The following is a 25,457-nucleotide window of genomic DNA, read 5'->3' on the forward strand; positions in this document are numbered from 1 at the left end:
TTTATAATTTTTTATCATTTACAGTTATCCTTCACAGAAATTAAAATTACTTGTTATTCTTACAGTTCCCAAACTTACTGACGATGAAAACTTTTAATGGTTTAAATGGTTTTCCCTTTATAACAAAACCAGTTGATCAACTCATTCTATTTTGGTAAGGACAAAAAAAATAGTACACATAATATGAAGGTACAATCTTAAGACAAGGAACAGAGACTACTCAGTGAGTCTGTGACATATCAATGAGACTGTTGGGCAGTGCTGCCTTTGCACTGGTGCTCTAATCAAGCAAAATGCATCAGGCTTTAGGTGCCCCTCTGTACCAGGTCCTTGCATTCTCGGATACAGCAACTTTCTGAGAGGCAGGTGTGGGGGCAGAGCCCCAGAAGGAAGTTTCCAGGCTCTCGGCCTCACATAGAAAGGTGTTGGCTCAGGTAGTAAATGGCCAACTGTGATTGCATGGCCATCAGCTGTGGCTAGTTGGCCGTCAGCTGTAACCAGTGAGCCATTGGCCACAATATAACTGCTGTGGCTATGCTAGGAGAGAGAGAGGAGAAGGGAGAAGAATGGGGGCTAGCAAGAAGATGGCGGCTGGGCTGGCAAACGTGGATGGCGGTTTGCGGACAGTGTGGATCCAGCCTCCAGTGAGAGTATAGTGCCGCCAGAGAGAATATAGTGGTATGACTCCCCTACCTATGGCTCCTTGTGTGTTCCTTTTTGGCCTCACCATATCCTGCATTCTTGTGTGGGGAGCGGGAGCAGAGACCCCACAGGCCGCCCCGCACGACAAATGGCGCAGCGAGCAGGGTCTCCCGCATGACAGCAGGTTTTTAAAAATCAATATAAATATTATTTCTCATATTTAAGAGTATTACCCACCCTTCCATCTCTCTGTTCTTTATTTCCATAGAACACCAGTTAATGTCTTGAGTTTGGGAAAAGCTTTTGTAGGTGAAGTTAACTTTGATTTAATAGGAAAATAGAATCAAATCCGAGAGCCTTTGATTACTGACCATGGCCAAACTATACGGAAGAAAGACTGATGTTCAGAAAGTTACATGCTCTTAACATGGATGTTTTAGTACAAAAATATTGTATTTCATATTGCTGTAACAAATCGCCATGAACATAGTGGCTTAAAACAATAGAAATTTATGACCTTACAGTTCTGGAGGTCCAAAGTTTGACATAAGTCTACCTGGGCTAAAACCAAGGTGTTGTCAGGACTGTGTTCCTTTCTGGATGCTCTTGGGGAAAATCCATTTCTTTGCTGTTTCTAGTTTGTAGAGGTGGCTCACATTCCTTGGCTCCCTTCCATCCTTCCACTGCTCCACTTTTAAGGACCCTTGTTATCAAGCATTGGGCCCACCTGGATAACCCAGGAGTCACTTTATTCCAATTTTAGTTGCTAAGCAACCTTAATTCCACCTGCAAACTTTATTCCCTTTTCTCATAACATAACATCTGTAACATAGCATAAAGTAATGTAACATATTCAGGTTCCAGGGATTAGGACATGGCCATCTTTTGAGGGGAGGTGGTGTTATTCTGCCCACCACAGGTAGAGAGGGGAATTTCGGCCTGTCTTACCAAATACCCTACATGTAGAAAAAATGTTCTCAACAGTAGATTTAAAGAACTGATAGGATTTCATTGAGGGGGTAATTTAAATCCACCAAGATTAACATAAGTGGTATGTAGGCAGTTCCTAGTTTATGAATGTGGGATGAATCGTGAAATAATTTGCTCAAAATTTTGAATGTTTCTAGAGGAAAATTAATGATATCCCTGGTTTATGAAAACACTGGTATGTTACATGCTGTTGGAAGAGTCCTGATTCTACAACCTAAGCTTATTTCCAACTTCCTTTGGGCATATTTGAATAGACAGCCAGGCGCTTCAAACCTAATATGTCCCAATCTTAAGTTGACTCTTTACAATATACTTGTGTTAATACCATTATTACCCAGTTTCTTAAACTAGAAACTTCAGTCATACCTGACTACTTCTTATCACATCTAATTATTTGCTGGATGCTGTTACTGCATGTTTGGAAACGTGTCCTAAATCCAGACCTCATTACCACTCCCACGGATTTTGTCAAGGACTCATCCGCTCCTGGGTAATTTCAGAAGCGTGGTACTTGGTCTCACTCTCAGAGCCACTTCCCACTTCAGTCTTGCCTTTGCATTAACTCAATCACAGTTATCCTTTAAAAACAAGTTTGGCTTTATGGCTTCTGGTCTTTGATCTTTCAGAGAATTGAAGCCACAGTGCAAGCCACTGCTCCAAAAACTGGGGACACAGGCAGCTACAGAGAATCACAGCTTATTGGAGCAGAAGCCCAGGAGCTGAAAGCCATGCTGGAACCAACCAGGACTAGGGTGGGAAACGCTAAACTGATTGACCAATTGCTGGACGCTCAGTGTGGACAAACTTGAGAGTTAAAAACTCTGCGGGGGTGGGGGGGGCACACTGATTTTTACCGCTAGGAAGCCTACCAGATTCTCACAGTGAAGGTCAGAGAAAATTCCCTTTGTGCTTCTGGCAGGAGGACGAATGGAAAGAGCCTTTTGGACGTGTACCCAGAGCATTCTGTTCACCTAAGTGAGGTCTGCCCTGACGGGAGACTTTTGCCAGAGCCTAGCTGACAAAATATCCAGCTCCAGCCTAAGTCCTACCTACCCCCTCACCCCCCCCATCCCCGGTCCCCCACACCCAGTAGCCTTCCTGTATCATCTAAGTGGGACAGCTACCAAGAAGCACTTGTGAAGGTGACTGACTGCTCAGGGGCAGAGGGTCACTAAAATACAGACCTGATCAGGACTATTAGAAGGCTTTCTATAGTGTCCTCCCCTTCGTCTAATTACCTCACCCAGAAATGCTGAGGGCTTCTTACTTCAAAACAGTTTGAAGTACAGGTTGGGAAAACAGGAATTGTCTCCTTCCAGTCACAGCAAAGAGTTGTTTAATTCTGAGTGGGATCGCAGGCATTTCCTACGGGAAGATAAATGAAGACTCATCCTGAGGGCTCCACTGGGGAAGGGAGGTGGTGTTCTCCGAGCCCCTTTCCACCCCGCTCTCTGTCCCCTGGAATTCTGATTGCTCAAGAGAAAACAAGCTTACTGGATGTGGGGGCAGAGCCTCAGAAAGTAGTTTCCAGGCTCTCGGCCTCACATAGACAGGTGCTGGCTCAGGTAGTAAATGGCCATCAACTGTGATTGCATGGCCATCAGCTGTGGCTAGTGGGCCGTCAGCTGTAACCAGTGAGCCATTGGCCACTAATATAACTGCTGTGGCTACGCTAGCAGAAGGAAGAGAGAGAAGAACGGGGGCTAGCAAGAAGATGGCGGCTGGGCTGGCAAGTGTGGATGGCGGTTTGCGGACAGTGTGGATCCAGCCTCCAGTGAGAGTATAGTGCCGCCAGAGAGAATATAGTGGTATGACTCCCTACCTATGGCTCCGTGGGTGTTCCTTTTTGGCCTCACCATATCCTGCGTTCTTGTATGGGGAGCGGGAGCAGAGACCCCGCAGGCCGCCCCTGCATGACACTGGACAAGAAGTGTTTTCTGTCTGTGCGTTGTCAGATTGTCATACCCGATCTTAACTGAGGAAATGGTTCACTGAAGAGAAACTATTCTCTCTTTTTAAAATATGTTCTCTATATAGGAGTGTGAAGTAACTGTCTAATGAGCATCAGGGTAGTGAGTAAATACGGCATCATTATGTTAATGATAGCAACATAACCATTTAGCACCTACTATGTGCCATGCACAGGCACTTTACAGACATTATCCAATTCAATCACTAACACTATTGAGTTTCATTTTACCTATGAGGATGGGGAGGCTCAGAGATTAAACAAATTGCTCATAGTCTTTCATTTAGTTAGTAGCTGTGCTAGGATCCAAAATTGGACTTTGTTTATCTTAACTTCCTTCTCTCCCTCCCTCCATCCCTATCTCCCCTCCTCTCTCCCTTCCCTTCTCCCTTTTTCCTTTCCCTCCTCCCTCCCAACATCCCTCCCACCTTTCCTTCCTTTTTTAAACAACCAAAGAGTGTAATCATGACATCACACACCTCCTGCCTTTGATGAGAGTTCTGATGTGTATACGGAGAAAAGCTAGTGTGAGAAGTAACTGTGAGAGTTTCATGCTGAGTGGAAAGAAACTAGGTAGTTGGTAACCTACCTCACCTTCCTGCTCCTTGAATTTTTCTCTGAAGGATTGTAGGCAAGTTCCCCAAACTGGGATTTTCATTGAGTGCACCAACCTCTCTCTTCCACGAGGGGTCAGTAAAATCCTCTTAGTGAATTAAAGGCCTGTTAACTACCTAATTATTCTCCACCTTAGCACTGGGGCAAGGGAGGATCACGCTGTTATTGAACAGACCTCTGACCTTCATATATTCTTTCTCTTGCTCACACTGCTTTATCAAGCTGAATTCATCTGTCACCTGCATTTCATCCTCACGCTACCATGTGGAGTGAAACAAATGGAATGAACACAAAGACTCAATTCATTCTTCACTTTGAAAGTGGTGTTTTAGTTAAAAATTGCTGTAGATAAAAGATGATTACAAATTATGTCTTAACATTGTATATCTTGCAATTATTGTATCTAAATAAGTATTTGGAACCAGAGATGACATGTTTAAAGCAATAATATATTTAACACTTATGAAGGGCCTTCTCAGGCACCATGGTTCATTGAACCCTAGTGGTCTGGCTCCTGAGTCCCTGTTGCTAAACACTGTAACATCCCGCATCTCTGCCAGAAAAACAGAAATCAGTGTCTTCCATGGTTCTGACAAGAGTGATTTTTCAGGTATATAAGGTACTATGGACATTCAAGAGCTGGATCAAGATTTTGTGGGGCCTGGAGTGATTTGGGATACCTTCTTTAGACAAACAATAGAAAATTACAAATACAAATGTAGACATGAAGTAAATTTTCATTTAAAATGAGAAAATAAATCACAACAAATCACAGTTAGAAGAAAGACTACAAACATCTCCAAATCCAGGGGGAAAAAACAAACACTGATTTTATTAAGGAACTCCATGACATATCTAATGCTCCCCCCTTAAAGAATGGTCCATTTTGACTAGGTGTTAATGAGAACCTAATTTTTGCCTTACCATTTACATGTCTGACAACTGGAAAAAATTTTCACAAGCCAGCTTCTGGCTTCATTGATTTCAAACCATTTTCCTCCTCCACAACCCATGTCCTTCAGGTGCCAGGTACCACTGGACAGAAGCATATTGCAATTTCCCCTTTGGCCCTGACCCTTTCTATCACAACACTAGGCAGAGAGATAAATGAGACTGTTCCTAGAAGTCATTTCTATACCAGGATGGCTTAGTGATACCTTAAGTATACACAGAAGTAACTGTAAGCCACATTGTGGGGACAGAGCCAGGAGTGCAGTTTCCAGGCTCTCGGCCTCACGTGGAAAGGTGCTGGCTCAGGTAGTACATGGCCATCAACTGTGATTGGATGGCCATCAGCTATGGCTAGTTGGCCGTCAGCTGTAACCAGTGAGCCATTGGCCACTAGTACAACTGCCGTAGCTACGCTAGCAGAAAATGGGGGCTAGCAAGGGTGGGTTGTGGATTGTAGAGAGGCGGATGCTGCCAGCGAGAGTACAGTGGTATGACTCCCCTACCTATGGCTCCGTGGGTGTTCCTTTTTGGCCTCACCATATCCTGTGTTCTTATGTGGGGAGCGGGAGCAGAGACCCCTCATGGCACCGTGCATAACACACATCAATGTTTCCAACTAAACCCCAAATAAATGTATCCTCATCTGCCTCATCTCACAAATGTGGGGCTTCCCACAAGGCCACCGGACACAGAGAAGCAAAAGAGTAAGAATGGAAACAGAAAGTAGTCTTAACTGATTGATGTTAAAATATACTGTTTTTGCCTATCTCACAAATGACGACCTATGAACACACTCCTGGGCCTTCCCAGGCCTTGGAAGGGTCTCTCTAATGGGGGGCCCTCAGCTTAAACTTCTTTACTTTAGGGTAAATCCCTCTGTGTAGATCCTTAGAAAACTAACATCCCAGCCTTCCTGACAGCTCAAAACACACAGTAAAGAAACTGTTGTAGCTTGCGGCCAACAGGGATATCTTCTCCATCTAGTGACAGGGCCTCTCCAATGGTAGGCACACAAGTCACAGGATTTCTCGATACCCCCTAATACAGTCACTGGCTTGGATAAAATGCCTTTTTTTGGGGGGGCCATGGGTTGTTGTATCAGTAAGAAAGATCACGGGACATCTCTCCATAGCACAATAGAAATGAGTATTCATCTGAGACCTTAGACTATATAGCCATCTTACGTCAATTATCTACTTTTCCCTGGACTCAGTGGTGATAAAAGCTTTGCTCATACTTTTCCGTTGGCCTAAAACCTTCTCCATCCAGCACACAACTCACATTCTGACCCCGAGCCACGGAGACTTTCCAGTAACTGCAAGGCCCCAGACCTCTTCTCTATCTGAACTACAAGTTTTAACAAACAATTCCCTCAACAAATATTTGTTAAAGTACCCATTTTGGACTAGCCTTTAGTGAAATCTTAGTGGATTGCTTACAAAGCATTTTATGTGAGTCCATCTCTGTTTAGCCAGATTATAAACAAATTGGTGACAGGGACCAGCATTTCTTGCCGGCCTATCACAGGTCTGGGCATGTCAGCACTGAATAAATACTTATTTGATTGATGCAGTTCTGTCTCCCCTTAGAGGATCAAACCTCTTGGCAGCTTCTTCTAAAGTAGATCGGAGATGCTCTAACTGGGTGGAGAAGGTAGTTATTTCTTGAAATCCTAATGGAGTTCCCCCAGCTTTGCTAACGGGCTCTTGGATACCCTGTAGCTCATATGTGAAGCAAATTTCTTCTCCTGAAGCTTTGATTTTTAACACGATGGTAGTCCAAATCTCATTATTGATTCCCCATTCCCACCCCAAATTTCTCTCTGTGGTTGTGAGGTTTGAGGGCATTTGGAACTAGAGCAAACTCAGTGCCCCCTAATGCAAGCGGTCATGCTGCATGCAGGGCCGTCCAACTTTCATTTGTCTTGATTCTGTCCTGGGAGGCAGATAGAAAAGCAGGAAGAGCAGATTCGAGGCTATCTCAACCTGGCTTCAGTGCTGGCTCTGCCCTCACAGGCTGTGGGAGCCTTTGGCCAAGGTCCCTCTCCTCCCCCAGCCCTGTTTCCTCCCATGGAAATGGGAACATTAATAGAACTCATGGCATCGGAGGCCGTGGGGTTTATATGTGCAAGGATTCTGGATGCTTTGGGAGTTTAGTTGATGAGTTTTGTTGGTGTGGGTTCTCTTTTCTGTCTCCTCAATCATGTCCCTATAGATTTCCTCCCCCAGACAAACCTCTACACTGTCTGAATTATAGCCCCAGAGCTATAATATTAAACTTTTCTTCTCTTGTCCTAACCATGGGGCTTGTATGGGGGTCCAGTAGCAGGTTTGCTATTTTTAGGAAGGAGCTCAGTTGATTTCCTTTTCTATGATGGAAGAGTGGACCCACAAGGAGAACTGGAAGTACCAAAACTTCCAGGAAGATATCCTCCCTCTGGCCCAGGGGTGGGTATCTAACACCAATGAGTAGCCTTCAGAAATAAGTAGCATTACATGATTTTCTGAAACTTAAGAAAACATATTTTACTTTGTTAATTTCACTTAGGATCTGAGCTTATGAGCCTCTGCCATTTGCTGAGTCCTTCTCTGTGTCTTAAGTCAGTGAGGATCCCTTTACCTGGGGTTAGTCAGGTAACCTCTCTGTGTCTCAGCCTCCTCATCTGTAAAATGGGAATATTCATGATCCTTGACTGGCAGAAAGTGTCAAGTAAATGTCTCCCTCAACTCTACCTTATTTTGCCAGACCAATCACTCTTGATTTCTCTCTCTCCTTCCTTTGCTCCAACCTATTAGAAAATCTTGTCACCTCTATCTTAAAGATTGTTCTAGAATCTGACCATTTCTGCATGCTTCCCACTGCCAACCAGGACCAACCAGCCTCTTTTGCCTGGGTTAGGACAATGGCCTCTTTAATTGTTTGGCCTCTACCTCATTTTTCACATTACTGCTAGAGTGATTTATTTAACGTGTAAGTCAGATTGAATGTCTCCTGTGCCTAGGACCCTTCAAAGGCTTTGCATCTCACTCAGAGCAAAAAACAGACTCTTGGGGAGGCCGGTTAGCTCAGTTGGTTAGAGCGCAGTACTCTTAACAACAAGGTTGCTGGTTGGATCCCCACATGGGCCACTGTGAGCTGCACCCTCCACAACTAGATTGAAACAACTCCTTGACTTGGAGCTGATGGGTCATAGAAAAACACACTTAAATAAATAAAAGTTTTTAAAAAACCACAGCAGACTCCTGCCATGCTTCAGCTCTACGGTGTCCTCCCTCCTCGGGCTCAGTCCCTGCCCCCACCCCAATGGCTGCAGCACATGTGCCGTCTTTCTCTTTCTGGAACATGCCAAGCAGCTTCCTACCTCAGGACCTTTGCATTTGCTGTTGGCTCCACCTGGAATGCCCTACCCATGGATATCCACAGGCTCACCCTCTCACTTCTTCCAGGCACCTACTCAAGTGTCAACTTACTAGCGAGACTTCCCCTGATAACTCCACAAACAATAGTAAATTCCATCCCTACTTACCCCAATGTGCTCACCCTATCATATTTTCTTATTTACTGTTTTTCAGCCCCCAACTGGAACAAACATCTTGTGAGGGTACGGCTTCTGCCTCTCATTCACTGTTGTTTTCTCAGTGCTCAGAACAGTGGCTTGTACACCGCAGTAGGCACTCATTCAATATATGTGGAAGGATTAGATGAAGTGAAATGACATGTGAATTGCTTCATAAAGTGAAGGGAATATATAAAAGTGAGTTGTCACTAACGCAACCATAGCCAACTGGCATTTATTGATTGTTTACTATGGTCAATCACTGTGTTACGGGTTTGCTATACATTATTATCTCATTTATTCTTCACAACAACAATGTAAAAGATATCTATCATTATGTATTCTTTTTACTCAAAGAAATTATTTTCTCAGTAACTTAGGTATTGATGAGAAAGAGGAGGGAAAGGTACCAGTTGGTTAAAACACTACAAACTCACATCTACAGTGATTTGTCATTTTTAAAAAAAACATAACATTGTGCAGTCAGCCTTATGTCTGTTTCCCCAAACCAACTTCTAGGAACTAGGTTGGGCTCTGTATGAGGACAAAACATTGGGTAAAGTGAATGATCCCCTCGAAAACATGCTGACCTCTCATTTCACTCACCCTTCTCTCCTAATCTTCTAATAACTTTATGACTGGGAAAAAAGCCAAGTAGGGAAAACCCTGCTGGCAGCCTAAGAATTCTTGATCTGAAGGGGCCTCTGAGGTCATCAGCCTGCCCCCTTCTTTTGACACAAGAGGAAATTCAGCCCTCAGGAAGGCAGTCTCCAGATGGGACGGCGTTACTTCCCTTAATGAAACTCCTTGTTCAAAATCAGAAGACGAACCATGCCCTCCCTCAACCTATCTTGAACTTGGTAAGCTACTTGATGATTTTAAGGTACAAGGGGCCACACTTGCTCTATTTTTACTGACTTCTTCCTAAAACACCCCAGGTGTTTTATTTGGATTCTTTAAAAAATATTTGGGACCCCATTATTCTCTTGAGTGATAGATACATGGGCATCTGTTCTGATGACAGCAAAATAATAGCATACTTGGCTAAATGAAGTGCTGGGGTTTCACCGTACAGTCTAGAGATACTTCTTCCAAAAACCTGCTGCCAAAAGCTATCATCACAAATCTCAAATCTCAACCTGGAGTGGAAAATATTCCTGAAAAATTTGTAAGTGGCAGGCAAGATAGCTTTGTTCAGAAGAACAGTGAAACATATTTTTGTTCCTCATTTGTGAATTATATAAGAAAGCAAGAAAGGCAGAGGGAAGACAAAGTTATAATATTAATTTCTTTTTGCATCTTCAGTTTTATTAGCACAAGCAGTCACGTTTTATTTCAAAATATGTGCTTGCCATTGTTTTCACTGAATCAATGAAAACAACTATAAAATGTACCTTAGACCTTTCCAGAATTCTTTCTGATTGTCAGAAACAGGAAAGTGTCCTAATTTCCCATGAAATGCCAGTATCAGCATAACATATTAGTACCACACGGTGCCACTCCGTTATGCATTTCCTGGGCCTCTCACTAAAATATTATTTTAACAAGACATTCCGAATGCCTCTGGTGCCAAGTAGGTTCTGCCTGCGTATTCCGTGATGATGATAAACAGCCTTCTAAGTGCATGTACTGAGTTTAAGAAACATAACACCACAGCACGTAAAATCACATGCCAGATCTCACACAGCTGCCAAATCACATCTGCCCCTATCTCTCCTGATGATTCTTCCCCAAAATATAGACCTGGCACTTTGCCCTGAATGTCAGCCAACTGGACATTAGCAGACCAGGCTAGAGAGGGAAATCCAGCTATGCGCCCCTATAAATCTCAACCAAAGCCAAATCTTGATTGTCTTGGTGTTTGTGGGTAGTGGAGGAAGGTGCCGTGAGGCGTGCGTAAGTAGAATTTGCAGATCAACTCAAGATTTATTTTAGACAATCAGAGAAAAAAAAATCCAAATTTTCTGCTTTTGAACACACCGATGAAAAGGGTAACAGGTAATAACCGTTATACTCGCAGTCTTTTTAATGAAACCAGTTTACTTTCTGGGTGAGGTGCTGATGAGAAGTAAAATAGCCAAAACATGGTGGGTACCCATGGAGAGCTGGAAAAGCAGAGGCTCAGGAGTTCTCAGACTGGGAAACAAATCTCCGGATAATTGACAGTTAACTGTGGTACTGATTTCTTTTGCGATTATCCTGGAGTTAGCTCCTACTGTATAAAGGGCGCAAGCCAGCTGCAGAGATTAAATTCTTATCCAGGGGTTCACATTAATATTTAAGTGCCTCAGGTCATATACCTTAATCCTTGAGTAAGAAATTGTGTATTTAAAAGTCAAATGCTATATACACACATGCAAGCAAATGGCCGAAACATGGCCTAGCAGGATACACAGCTAACTGCTAACAAGAGTTACATTTGGGAGGACAGGTAGAGTTGGTGGGGAGGAGGGTTGGGAGTGGGGTGAGAAGGGGCCAAAGGAGGTGCTTTTAAAAACTTCTTTGTTTACATTTTAAAATGAGAATATATTCACGTAAGAAACATAAAAATCATTATGAAAGTGAAGTGCAATTGACCTTGAACAACTTGGAGGGTAGGGGCACTGACTTCCTCCTGGTGTAGTTGAAAGTCTGAGTCTAACTTTTAACTGCACCAAACTTAACTACTAATACTTTATTGTTGACCAGAAGCCTTACTGATACCATATAGTCAATTAATGCATATGTTCTGTGTTGTATGTATTATATACTATATATATGTATTATATACTGTATACTGCATTCTTAGATAAAGTAAGCTAGAGAAAAGAAAATGTTAGGAAAATCATCATGAAGAGAAAATACATTTACAGTATTTATTGAAAAAAATCTGCATATAAATGGACCCACATTGTTCAAGGGTCAACTGAATCTAGAGGGCAGGGATGTCGTGTGTGGCCCCATGTCCCTAGCACATAAATATATTTGTGCTAACCTAACCTGAAAGGACTCTTTACAAGTTTCTTTTTGTAATTGTATTTGTCTAGCTGGGGTAATTTTATTTGCTGAGAAATAAATCATTTGCAGTATCATTTGTAATTTGACATTTATGCAATTCTTACATTGTGATACGCCTTAAAATTACCTCTTGTTTCAGTACTCTTGAAAGTAATGGGTAAGCTTCCCTCTTTTTCATAGGTAAAGAATTGCGCAAAAAGATGAAATGTATCTTTTCAAGGTCTTATAACAGCAAATAGTTAGCAAAGGATAGAAATTGTTGTTTCGTGATGTATTCTTTTTCCAAAATTCATTATGAACTGACTAATGAATAATTGTTGTAAAGCATGACAGGATCTGGGTAAGTTTTTTAATTTTCTAAATGTTCCATAATCTAAAGTAAAATTTCTTCACTAGTCAGAACTGGGGACAGATGAGTGGAGAAGTATGTTCTTCCTTTCTTCCAGGGCCTTCCAGAAAGGTTCACTGTGATCTTCTCTGGGATGCTGACTCAGGCTAGCAAAATGCACCCCCAGGAGGATGGGGTGTGGGACTGCACCAAGTGTTTACAGTAACCTCTCATGGGTGACAGAGGGTGGGTGACAATAGGCAAAGATGACTTCCATTGAGGCAAATTGATATGGCTTTTTTCTTGACAATATAGACATGGCTTCTTCTCTCTCTCACTCAGCTCAGACCCGGAATTGATATTCCAGGAGAAGAAAGAGGAAATTGAGTTGATATGTTTTCCCCTCAACTAAGCCATCTATATTTTGTTTTGGTTATGAATTAGAAGTTGAAATAATATAACACTAGAGGAGGTTATGCCAGTCAAATGAAGAAGATAGAATTTCTTCTCCTTCTCCTTCTCCTTCTCCTTCTCCTTCTCCTTCTCCTTCTCCTTCTCCTTCTCCTTCTCCTTCTCCTTCTCCTTCTCCTTCTCCTTCTCCTTCTCCTTCTCCTTCTCCTTCTCCTTCTCCTTCTCCTTCTCCTTCTCCTTCTCCTTCTTGTTGTTGCCTCATTGGAGAAAAGGAGAGAATTTTGGTGGAGAGAGGCTTTGACAGGTACAGTATAACTTATCAGGCTTTCAAGAAACTAACTGAGGTTAGCCTTAGTTCAGATATGTCAGAGCTGTCAGAGGCCAGCCCTGAAATCTGTAAGATATTACAGACTGAAAACCCAGCGAGGACGGCTGAAGGTCTCAATGGGAATTCCAACACACAAAAGAGTCTGGAGTGTCTCCATGCTCGGGCCTGACCCTTGATAATACTTGGAGTTTGCTTTTTTTGTTGTTGTTGCAGGATTACTAGTTCACTGGGTTTTTGTTCTTTTGGCTCCTAAAATTGGTCCATTGCACTTCTGGAACAATTCATCATTGTGTAGGGAGAGGCAAGGGATCAACTCTGAAGGGTCCACCCCTGTGGAGCTTGAGTAGTGGAGATTAGCAAGCAGAGCCCACACAATCCTCTACGTTAGCAGGGGAGAGAATGGATGCGTGAAAGCAGAGATCAAGTTTTCAGATGCCTTAACTTGTTAGTACCGGTGTCAGAGATGTCAGTGGAAACCAACAAATGGTAACAAAATGAACTTTCTGAAACGTGGCTTCTTTTTCAATCCTGCTCACCCCAACATGAGAGAATTATATACTCACCCAAAGAGGCAGAAAAAAATAGTTTAGTAAAAAGAAATGGGATTTAGAATTAAAACTTTGCCAAATTGACCAGTGGCCTTCAGCAATCCACTTAATCTCTTTGGCCTTTGGTCTTCCTATAGGTAAAATGGTGATGATGATGAGGAGGAGGTTATTGGAGCATCACATAGAGACACTGTAGTTTGTGATGTGAAATTCCAGTATTGGTTATTAATAGAGGCTTCAGGTGATCTACAAATTAGCACAGGATTTGTGCGATAAATGAGGGATTGTAACGTCAGTAGGTTTCCCTGAGGACTTTAATCAAAGTGAGATGATAGAAAAAAAATGCAGGCTGCAACAGAATATGGTAGGAGAAGTGTAAATGCCTAGTTGAAAGAGGCACATGTTGGTCTCCCTCTTCCCACTCCTTGCCTCAAATAGGGTCTTACACATTATAGGAGTTCTAACAAATCAAGAAATACCTACCTGTCTAATCCAGCTCTGTGTGGAGGGTAAGGGGGGAGATTTGGGTTTTTCTGGAATAAAGCTCAATGGAGAATTTTTATCTTAGAAATCCTGTGGTGTGACATGATGGGTTTATTTCCTTCCTGTTTAATATTGGCTTTCTCACAGTTGTTCCATTTCTAACTTCCCAGTTCAGTTCTCTCTTAGAAAGAGAGTCTGCACTGCGTGAGGCCATGTTTTTATTTTATTTTTTGTAATTTAAAATCTAATAATTTCTATCTGTCTGCTTGTTTCTGCTTGTTCTTTTATTCTTGTTTATCCAAAAGTCAAATTTAAGATTCCAACGTGCTGCTTTCAGGCTGATCCCTGAGAACTCACTGCTGGTTTTGTAGGGAACACAGCAAAGGTCAGGAGCTAGGAAGGACAAAGTGAAAGGGATTTACTCAGATCTGCTCTTGTTTTCTTTTCCGTGGAGTTTCACTGTAGCTTGTGTTATGAATATAGTCAGTTACACAAAGCCCTATGAAATGAGAATGTAGGTAGGCCTGCTTGTTTATGCCTAGGAAGCCATACATTTTTGAGTTTAAGATAAAAATTCTCCCTTTTTTGGGATGACTGTTCTCTTTCAGTAATACCAACAGGCTACAGAGGACATGTGAATTACACATAAAATAAAAGCAATTTGCTTTACTTTTAAATTTGCTTCTTCTTCTATTTGTCGCTAACCCAAAAATGTACACTCCACCTCCAGGATTGAAATTCTCTTCTTTGCACCATGGAAAGCCCTGCTTTTTTCTCTCAATCTGAATCCTAGCATCCTTCACAGTCCTTGCTCCAGTTCTTCCCCAACGAGGCCATCATGGACCAAACCAACTCATGGAGCTCTCGGTACAACACCTGGGACATAATAAATACTCAAAAAATCTTAACTGCTACTCTTACTGAGTATTACAAAGGATTCACAGTTTATTCATGTACCGTTCACTGACAAGTGAAACACTTCTTTTATCAATGTTCTTTCTGTGTTATTCGCTTTACCCCCGGAAAGTCTCATTTAGTTGGTAAGTGTTAGTCTCCACTTAAAAAAAACAAAAAAAACTCTTCATATAATTCTTATGTGTAGTCAGTTACTAAGCACTGATTTTTTTTTTTTAACACTCATGTCATTGTTTTCATTTCCAGTTGTAATTGTCTTCCCTCCTCCATTCACTGTAAAATTCCCAAGAGGCAGAGATTTACATTGTTTTAGGCTTTCTTGTGTCTTCCTCAGTGTCCTGCAGCCTGTGGCCACTTAGTGAGTTGAATGAAGGAGGTGAGTGTTTTGTGCCCTGAGCTACATCTCTAGGGTGAAAAATCACTTAAATGAAATGGTTAAATCAGAAACAGCTGTCTCTCCTTGATTACAGTAACACTTACATCGCAATTCCTCCGTGCCAGGCACTTTGCGCACTGACTCATTTTATCCTTACAGCAGTCTTCTCTGGTAGTTACTTTATTATCACCACCTGATGGATTTAGGACACTTGAGACTCAAAAAAGCCAGGTACTGTGCTCAAGGTGAAGCCAGGATTTTAATCCTAATCTCTGCATCAGTATTCAACAAGCACCTTGAGGGGGCCGGCAGATACCACAATACCTGCCACATAGTAGGTGTTCGATAAATATTAGCTGAAGGAAGGCATGAATAAAAATTATAATAGTCTGGACCTGGACATATTGAATTTTCATAGAGAAGAGGAAAATCTGGAAAAATAATCTAGGTTGAGTTGTATGAGGCACGGCTCCTAAGGGATAGGAGTGAGTGTCCCAGGGTCCTTCAGGTGTGTTGGTAGGGTGATGAGATATCCTGTTTGTCTGGGCCAGTCCCAGCTGATGCCTGTTGTTATTACTAATAGGGTCCTCTTTTCAAAGGCCCTATATGGATAATAATTATATCAAACTTATATCAGTACCCTAAGTTTAGAAATGGTGTCGGGCTCTCTGAGTGCCAGGGAGAGCATAAGGAAATAGCATTAGACTAACTGGTACTCGCTTGAGTCTGCTTGTTCCCCTTTTTGGTGCATGCATATTATGATGGTTCAGTCCTTGAGTGTGCAGACTGCCCCAAGTCTCTGCTCTGCAGAACGATTCCAGGATCCAGCTTCCCAGGAACTCCTGTCAGTGTGGTGCCTCAGGCAGTTGGGATTCCTGCTATTTGGCCATATTGCCCTCAACAGCACATCCATGGTCATTACAACTCACGTGCTAGTTTTGGGCTTGGAAATTACACACAGTGTACTGATGTGTGTAAGATTAGCACCCATAAAACCAGAATCCTTGCCTCAGTATTTATTAATTTTGTCTCTTTCTCACGTGTGCATGCTCTCTCTCTCACACCGCCCCTCCCCCGATAAAAATCCCTTCTTTATAGAAAATCACAAATAATATTGTGTTGTTGTGGGGATGTAGACTTATGGCAAAGTGAAGGGAAACCACTTTCCAAATATAAAATTCCATGTACATATTCAAGGGAAATTGCTGGCATGGAGTGTGTGCTGGGTGTAGTTCAAAAGACAGGTTATTATCCCAAGCCCCGTCTCTCTAGAGATGACCTTGCTTCCCCTTTACCTCCTAGGTCGAAAGAGCTTGAGTTCTTTTGCAAACTCATCTGAAGATACAAGTCCCTGAACGTCACAGGGGCCAGGTGTTTTCCATAGGACAGTGGAATTTCCCAGCTGTAAAACTTTCTTCCACTACTGTCCTGCCAAAGCTCTACACTGCTGACCTTCAGGAAGGCATCTTAAGGGTCTAAATTTGCCCTCATTGGAGGAATGTCCAATATTGGGGGTGGGGTGGGGGAGAAGAGGGGAAATTTTATTGTCATCCACGTGTTAGAGAGTATTGTGAAAACTGATATCTTAGTGATGTAGGAAATAACCTACTATATACTTCATCCTGACCTATAAGATAACCTATTGTCGTAATTAAATGTTATAAAAAAAACTGGGGGAGAGGGATATTAGGGGAATATGGGGAAAAGCTTTTATAAGGGAATTGTTTAATTTTAAACCTGAAAGACATCTGAAAGAGCTTCCAGTCCAGCAGTCTCTTCTCTTCGTTGACAAAAGCGCGACTCAGAAAAGTTACAAGCTATACCCAAGGACGGCCAGTTAGTCGGAGACGACCGGGACTAGAATCTCAGCTCAGAGTTTTCCAGAATCTCACATGAAGTGGATCTTCAGGTTGCCTCCATGGATGAATGTCTCCCTTCTCTGGTTGTGGCTGCTGAGACCAGTTCTCCACTGTTTCGCAGGATGATAGCCGCCCCCCTGCCCGCCCACCACCAAGGGCGCTGGCTTCTGCAGCCTGTGGTGGTCGCTGTGGGCTCTGGCCTGGGAAGGCTGGAGGGCAAAGGGGTGGGATTTGAAGAAGCAAGTAATGATTGGATGTGCTAGAGCGTCAAAGGAAAGGACTATAAGAATCAGACTTCAAGCTCAGTACAAACATCCGTGGCTCTCTGTTCTTTTTAGGTATGCGTATTTTTCATTCATTTATGATGCTGGTGGAGAGAAAACGAGAGCTGGCCATTCCCAAATCCTTTCAAACCGCCCCTCTGGAGTTCTCTGTGCTTGTATAATAGATGTAAATGCTAAAGGTCACTAGGGCTGAAAGTACCTTTTCGCTCCAGCCTCTTCCTCACCCCCAGGAGCCTAAGCTAGTTCTGAAGAAAGTCTCCTTCCAAGAAAACCAGGGGGAAGGGCGTGCACCCACCTACGTACCACCCCACCCTCGCCCCAAATAAACCAGCTCCTTGGCGCTTTGGATTTTTGCAGCTCCCTGCGCATAGCGGGCCTGCACTCAGGGTTTTGGGGAGGCCTCTTTTCCCGGGCGGTTGCTAAGGCCAGTGCTGACTCCAGGCCTGTTATCAGGAAGACAGTTTAAACAGGCCTTATCGCTGTGTGTTCAATCAAGGTTTATGAGGGCTGATAAAGATGTCACCTAGTTGCTCCGTGGATTCATTAAAACTATTCCCTGGTGGGACAAAATGCAAAGGGGTTTATTTTATTATTTTTTTAACAAAAATTTGGGAATAAATACATGTTCTTTTGTTAAATATGGCACTTGTGGACAAGCTCATCTGTGTAATCAAATCCATTTGTGCCAGGGAAAAGGGGGTGAGGGCAGTCCTCTCGGGTAGTTCCCCTGAGAACAATACATTAGGTCTGCCCCATACAACACTATCCTTAATATCGTAGGTTATCATAATTGCTTATTTAGTAATTCAATAAACAGCACTACCCTTGGTTTAGGTGCAGCCATAAGCCATTGTATGCTTTTAATTTTGTGTCCTTTTAATATTATGGGATCATTATAACAAAAAAGATATTTGCTTTAGTCTTTTATTTTAATAAGAGATTTCTAACTAAATGTGTTTGACATAGTCCCTCTTTCTATGAGTTTTTCCTCTTCTATTGAAAGAGAAGCAAAATAGCCCATGTCATTTTTATTCACCCATAATCGTGTATAAATAACCAGAGCTGCAGGGAGCATAAAACAAGCCTAAGAAATAGCCCCTGCTTAGAAGAGCTTTTGTGTTTTATGTGCTTTATTACTGCTTTGTCCTGAGACCTAACATAGACCCAGAGCTTGCACATAGGGTATCCTTGGTTCATTTACTATTTATTCTGTTTATTAATGCTAAGGCAGAATTGCAGAATAGAGGGTAAGAAATGTTTTAACTTGTCAGGTTCCCGCCACACTTCTAGTTCAAAAGGCGCTGTTGCTTTTTTATTTTCATTTTAAATTGTGGTAACATAAAATTTACCACCATAGCAGTTGCTCTGCTCTTTGGTGGTTGCTGTGCCTTCGGTCCTTTTACTTAATTTCCAGGACTGCCATGTCCTCTGAAGAAGGGAAGCTCTTCTTTGGAGGGCTCAACTTTAATACTGATGAGCTCTGGAAGATCACTTCAGCAGCTTCGGCCCTATTTCTGAGGTGGTCGTTGTCAAGGTCCGGGAGACTCAGCGATCCCGGGGTTTTGGCTTCATCACCTTCACCAATCCAGAACATGCCTCAGATGCCGTGAGAGCCATGAATGGAGAAGAGTCTCTGGATGGTCGCCAGATCCGTGTGGACCACGTGGGCAAATCAGCCCCGGGAAACAGAGGGGGTGGCTTTGGGGCCCATGGGCGTGGCCGCAGCTATCTAGAGGTGGTGGGGACCATGGCTATGGGAGTGGCAGGTATGACAATCGACCTGTAGGGTATGGATACGGATATGGAAGGTCCAGAGTCTATGGCGGCAGAAGCCTGTGTGGTCATGACGGCTACTCAGGAGAAAATTACAGACAGGACAACTGAGATGAGCCATGCACACCTAATGTAGGTACACAAGGAATAAAACTTCTGATCCAGATTTGTCCTTCCAAATGACTGTATTTATAAAGATTTTTGGAGCTGCACTGAAACATCTGTTTTAGTATATTGACTTCTATTTTTGAATTTAGCTTCCAAGGTAGCTTCTTGGTTTTTTTTGTTTTGTTTTGTTTTTTTAAGATTTCTGCCTTTTATTTTATTATTATTATTTTTTAAGATTTTATGGGGAAGGGGAACAGGACTTTATTGGGGAACAATGGATATTTCCAGGACTTTTTTTTAAATTGGGGAACAGTGGTGTGTTTTTTCCCCAGGATTCATCAGCTCCATCCAAGTCAAGTTGTTGTCCTTTTCAATCTTAGTTGCAGGGGCGCAGCCCACCATCTCTTGCAGGCAGGAGTTCAACTGGCAACCGTGTGTTTGAGAGCTCCTGCTCTAACCAGCTGAGCCACCGGTCCGCCCCCCCAATGCAGCTTGTTAAAAGAACTTTTAGAAAGCTCCATGTATTTTAAAAAGTTGTGGGGTTTTTTTTCTCCCATTTAAAGACAAATTCTGGAATATTTATAGAGTTTGGATATTTTTCCTTTGACCAGTTTTTTAGCTTGGGCTCTCAGAATTGGTTCTGGCAAAAAATGGCCAGACTGATTTTTAGTTTCAGAAATTATGTGTATCTAGGGGCATTAAAAACCCATATACAATGTTATCATAGTTAGGAAGCAATTTCCAAATGTAACTACAAGAAACCAATGTGATTATTTAGAGGGTTTTTTTTACCGATTATATAGAAGTTTCTTAAAAATATTTGTGAATGTCCATTTTTTTTAACACTGGAAGAAAAAATATTCTGTTATGCCTCGTAGCGTTTAGGATGTTCTTCATAGAGCAGATTAAAAAGATGAAACCTGAAAACAATCGATAGAGATCATGCTTTTTCCTTATTCTACCCAGTTTGTAAATTGGAAATAGAGTAAGATTAGAAGGGAGACTCCTGAGAAAATATTTAGTTGTGGGGTGGGCATAGACTGCCAAAAGAATAGTGACCTCAAGTTTAAAATTTGGTCAGTTTGGGACTGGTTTGGGTGTACCTCAGATACTGTGGGTTCAGTTCCAGACCACAACAGTAATAGAGCAAGTCTTTGCAAATCATAATATTTTTGCTGGTGGAAGGCCTTGCCTTCAATTTGTAAAACACATGTGTATGAAGTGCAATAAAATGAGGTATGCCTGTACATGAAACCTTGAGGTGGGGTGGCTACAGGTAAAATCCCCTAATGGCTCAAAAAAAAAAATTTACTGTCATAACCATTTTTAAGTGTACAGTTCAGTAGTGTTAGGTATATCACACTGTTGTACAACCAATCTCCAGAATTTTTTCAGTTTGCAAATCTGAAACTCAGTGCTCATTAAACAATTCCCTATCCCCCGCCCCCTCCAGCCCTTGATAGCCACCATTCTATTCTCTGTTTCTATGAGTCTGACTATTTTAGATACTTCATATAAGTGGAATCATGCAGTATTTGTCTCTCTGTGACTGGTTTATTTCACTTAACATAATATCCTCAAGGTTCATCCATGTTGTAACATGTGATGTGATTTCTATTCTTTTTAAGGCTGAATAATATCCCATGGTATGTATACACCACATTTTGCTTATCCATTCATCCACTGATGGACATGTTTGTTTCATGTTTTAGATACTGTGAATAATGCTGCTATGAACATGGGTGTACAAAATATCTGTTCATACCCTGTTTTAAATTCTTTTGGGTACACAGAAGTGGGATTGCTGAATAATATTGTAGCTCTATTTTTACTTTTTTTTTTGAGGAACCATCATACTGTTTTCCATAGCAACTGCACCACTTTACATTCTTACCAACAATGCACAAAGGCTCCAATTTCTCTACATCCTTGTCAACACTTATATTTTCTGCTTTTTGTTTTTGATAGTAGCCATCCTAATGGGTGTGAGGTGATACCTGCTATGGACTATTTGTCCTCCCCACCCTCAAATTCATATGTTGAAATCCTAATCTCAACGTGATGATATTTGGAGGTGGGAGCCTTTGAGAGGTAATCAGGTCGTGAGGGTGGAGCCCTCATGAAATGGATTAGTGCCTGTGTCATAAGAAGAGGCCTGAGAGCTAGCTCACTATCTTTCTGCCTTGTGAAGGTACTATGAGAAGGCAGCTATCTGCAACCTAGAAAAGAACATACATCGGGCTTTGTATATGCGGGCACCTTGATTTTGGGCTTCCAGCCTCCAGAACTGTCTGAGATAAACATTTGTTGTTGATAAGTCTCCCAGTCTGTGGCATTTTGTTATGCTTGCATGAGATGACTAAGACAACACATCATTGTGGTTTTGATTTGCATTTCATTAAGAATTAATGATGTTAAGCATCTTTTCATATGCTTGTTGGCCATTTGTATATCTCACCATTGCGTTTTGATATCTTCATATGTCCATACCCTCTGATAGCTCTGCTTGACCACTGAAGGAGGTTTCTAGCAGGCTATATGCAGACTTTTCCTACATTATGAAATTCTGAACATCTCTGATGTATGTTGACCATTAAACATGAGTGTCTCAGGGATAAAATTACTTATTCCTTTAATATTATTTAATTAAATGTAATACTTTAAAAAAACATGGGAAAACCTTCTCCACCACAGGGGGTCAGCCTCTATATAGAGAATTTTCTGCTCATCATAACCCACAATGCAGTACTTGGAGGTACTGAAGGGAAAAGAAACAAAATCAAATTTATAATGTGGCGGGGTGGAAAGGTAGAAGGGGAAGGGAGAAGCTGAGAAGTCAAAGGGAAGACTAGGCATGGACTGCAGGGAGAGGTGGAAAGAGGTGACTTTCAGGTTCAAACCCCAAGAAAAAGAGACCTATTCTTGGTGGGGGTGGGGGAAGGAAGTTCATGAATGTTTTCTATCAAATGGTAGCCAAATGCCACAAGGTTCTTGCATAAGATTTTCTCACTGTCTTATGCTGTATCTCCCCAGAAGCAGACACTGAAACAACGATTTGAGTCCAAATAATTTTTTTGGGAGGAGAGCTCAGGAAGCATCAGTCAGAGTGGAGAAAGGATACAGGGAAGAGGAGGAAGCCACTGCAGGGTGTGTTTGAGCAGACTACTGATGTAGGCAACTGGACTTCAGGCTCCCTGGGGCACTCTGCGAGAAAATGAAGAACCAATCTCAGAGTTACTCCCTTGAAGAGTGAGAAAGCTGAGGTACTTGTCCTCCAGCTCCCCTCCATCGTTGGCTGACAGCTGCTCCCAGGGGTGTTAGCTCCCCACAGTTTTGGGTCTGCCCTGTGAGCAGGCACAGACTGAGCATAGGACACAGCAGGAGGCACAAGCCAGAAAGCAGAGTGCATGGTGTAATGGGTACAGCACTGACAGCATCTACCACACTTGAAACTTCTACCAAATACTTCAAAAAATGTTTTATTATTTATTCATATTATTTTTATTTATTATTAATATTTTACTATATTCATCAATTCTAAGGTGGACTCCCCCTCTCCCATTTTAACACTTCCAAAATTAGAACCCACTCATGATCCACAAGACATCTTTCAATTGCTCTTGGCCAGCTGGTGGTTGTGACAGAGTTTTCCCTGCATGTGCATGAATGACCTTGGATATTATTCTTGGTGGCATGACTGGACAACTGCAATCTTCAGATGTTTCTAGTCTAAAAGGTATTAGGAACCATTTGAAGAAGTAATATTCTGGTCATTGTCTAAAAAATACCTTCCACTGATATCTTCTGGGGAGAACAAGAGAGCACCAGTATCACAACTTGCAGAATGGGTATCAGCAGCTTGGAAGAAAATTCTGGAGATTAAGGAGCTCTCATTTATTAGACTGAACCACATGCAATTGCCTTTTTTGGTCACAGTCAAATGTTAGCAATTTTATTTGATTCCTCTTATAAGAAAAGTTGCATAACTAATATTTTTGATGGGGATGGAACTATTTGCAGAAGCATGGGCAGTGATGAGTCTGAATTAAAAAGTAATCCAGAAGAGTTGGGTTCTGAATATATAAAAAAGTTTTAGGCTTAACCAATTTATTTCACTTACATATTCTTTCTTTTTATATATGACAAAGATAATATTTAAAAAAATCTTTCCAAGTAAGTCTAAAGGTACTTGCAAAAGTATAAAATAAAATTTTACATGATAATAAAGCATTGTTTCACAGTTTAATTGGTAGATTTTCTTTCTTAGTGACAAAATAATGGGACATCTTACCATCAAAAAGTGTTTCAGATTTGGTCAAATTTGATTTTTTTCTCATGGACCTCAGATGCAGAGAGTGAGGTTAATTATAATTCTCAGTTCGTGTCAAATTTTCACCAGTGATCTTTTATTTTATTATTTAATTCTTCCCTTTTATCCAGAATAACAGTATATTCTCCACTTCTATCAATTCATGCATTTATACAGGTATTTATCCTTTTTTGGTTTTAGACATTGCAAATATCTTCTCCCATTTTATCATTCTTTTAACTTTATCTATAGCATCTTTTGTTGTACAGAAATCCCAGTTTTGATGTAATTAAGTTGATTTTTCTGTCATTGTTGCCTGATTTCTTGTGTTTTTGAAGTTGTTTTTCTGTTTGTTTGTTTTTCGTTTTTTAAATTGTATTAGGGAATATTGAGGAACAGTGTGTTTCTCCAGGGCCCATCAGCTCCAAGTCGTTGTCCTTCAGTCTAGTTGTGGAAGGCGCAGCTCAACTCCAAGTCCAGTTGCTGTTTTCAACCTTAGTTGCAGGGGGTGCAGCCCACCATCCCATGTAGGAATTGAACTGGCAACCTTGTTGTTGAGAGCTCGCACTCTAACCAACTGAGCTATCCGGCAGCACCTCCAAAGCTCAGCGGCAGCTCATTGTCTTCAATCTAATTGTGGAGGGTGCAGCTTACTGGCCCATGTACATCTCCTATGTATCTCTCAGTATTTGCTGGGTGACTATATGAAGTAGGTATCCTGTGTGGTCCAGTGGCACAGTATCCCCGATCACCTCTGCTGTGTTTCAGGAGTGCTTCTTGTGTGTGTTGTGTGTATTCGCCTGTTGTAGTTGAGCCTTGATTGCTTTTGATGTATTAGTGAGTGTGATTGACTCTCAGGTTGACTGGCTGAGAGGATTGGCTACACCCACAGTTTATGAGCTGGTGTGTGATGGCTGACCCCTCAGATGGGGATTTGCCCCAGTGGACTCTTGTGCCTATTGAGATCACCCTTTGGGTGCCCTTAGCCGCTTGTGGGGCTAACTAGGTAGTACTCTGGTGTGGTCTAAAGCCAGCCTCTGGATGTGTTGTTTGTTGTGTCTCTTGGGAAGGGCTACAGTGCAGACCGATTTCAGCCTTTCCTGTGAGCAGCCCAGGGCTGCCTGGTAGGAGCTACTAAGCTCTATGTAGTTGGTTGCTGCCTATGTTGGACCTAGAGGTGTGTCCCTCTAGCTCTCATCCCTAAGCCATATAACTTAGTCTTTCCCATATGTCTCTGGCACCTCTCCAGTTGCCTTGCCTCCACAGGAGCCTAAGTGAGTGTTTATAAGTGAAAGAGTCTATGCACAGGCCCTTTAAGAAGATGTATGGGTTTCTAGCCACTTTCCCTCTCACTGGGACAGATGGACAGAGTCTTCACTGCTTTTCACTGCCAGGTGTTGTGGGGACTCCTCTTTCTGACACAGGATCCCTGGGCTGGTGAGCCCCGTGTGGAACTGGGACCTGTCCCTCTTCAGGGGTACCTCTGCCACCAAAATGTCTCTTCCAGTGTTCAACCACTACCTGTGGATTTTGGGTCAGCGTGTTTCATGTCTCTGCCCCTCCTATTAGTCTCGATGTGGCCTCTTCTTTATATCCTTAGGGATAGGGTTTAACTAGTCTTCAGCTTATTGTTGAGGTTGATTGTTCTAATTTTGATGTGATCCTGGCAAACAGCAGGCATAGCATTTACTTAATCTGCTGTCTTAGACAATCTGCCTGATAGTTAATTTAAAAATAATAATAATAAATTCTAGTGTATTTATTTTCATCATTTCTTCACATACTTCCTGCTTTTCATTAAAATAACATCTCTTCTTCTGGGACTCTTATTAGACATTGCCATGTTTTCTATCCCTGTTCTTTTAATGTGTCTTTATGCAGATGACACCATCTTACTGGCAGAAAATAGCAATGATTTGAAACAACTTCTGATGAAAGTGAAAGAAAAAAGTGTCAAAGCAGAGCTTCATTTGAACATCAAGAAGACAAAAATCATGACTATAGAGGAAATACAC

The 25,457-nt window shown here is 42.0% G+C and overlaps 1 pseudogene; it reads left to right on the forward strand.

Annotated features, from left to right (window-relative positions):
• The first annotated feature begins 18,673 nt into the window (after positions 1 to 18,673).
• LOC109452336 (RNA-binding protein 3 pseudogene) lies at positions 18,674 to 19,136 on the forward strand (annotated as a pseudogene).
• Positions 19,137 to 25,457: the final 6,321 nt, after the last annotated feature.

The sequence above is a fragment of the Rhinolophus sinicus genome, chromosome 4 (assembly GCF_057876585.1).
Source record: "Rhinolophus sinicus isolate RSI-liver-muscle chromosome 4, RSI-T2T, whole genome shotgun sequence".
NCBI lineage: Eukaryota > Metazoa > Chordata > Mammalia > Chiroptera > Rhinolophidae > Rhinolophus > Rhinolophus sinicus.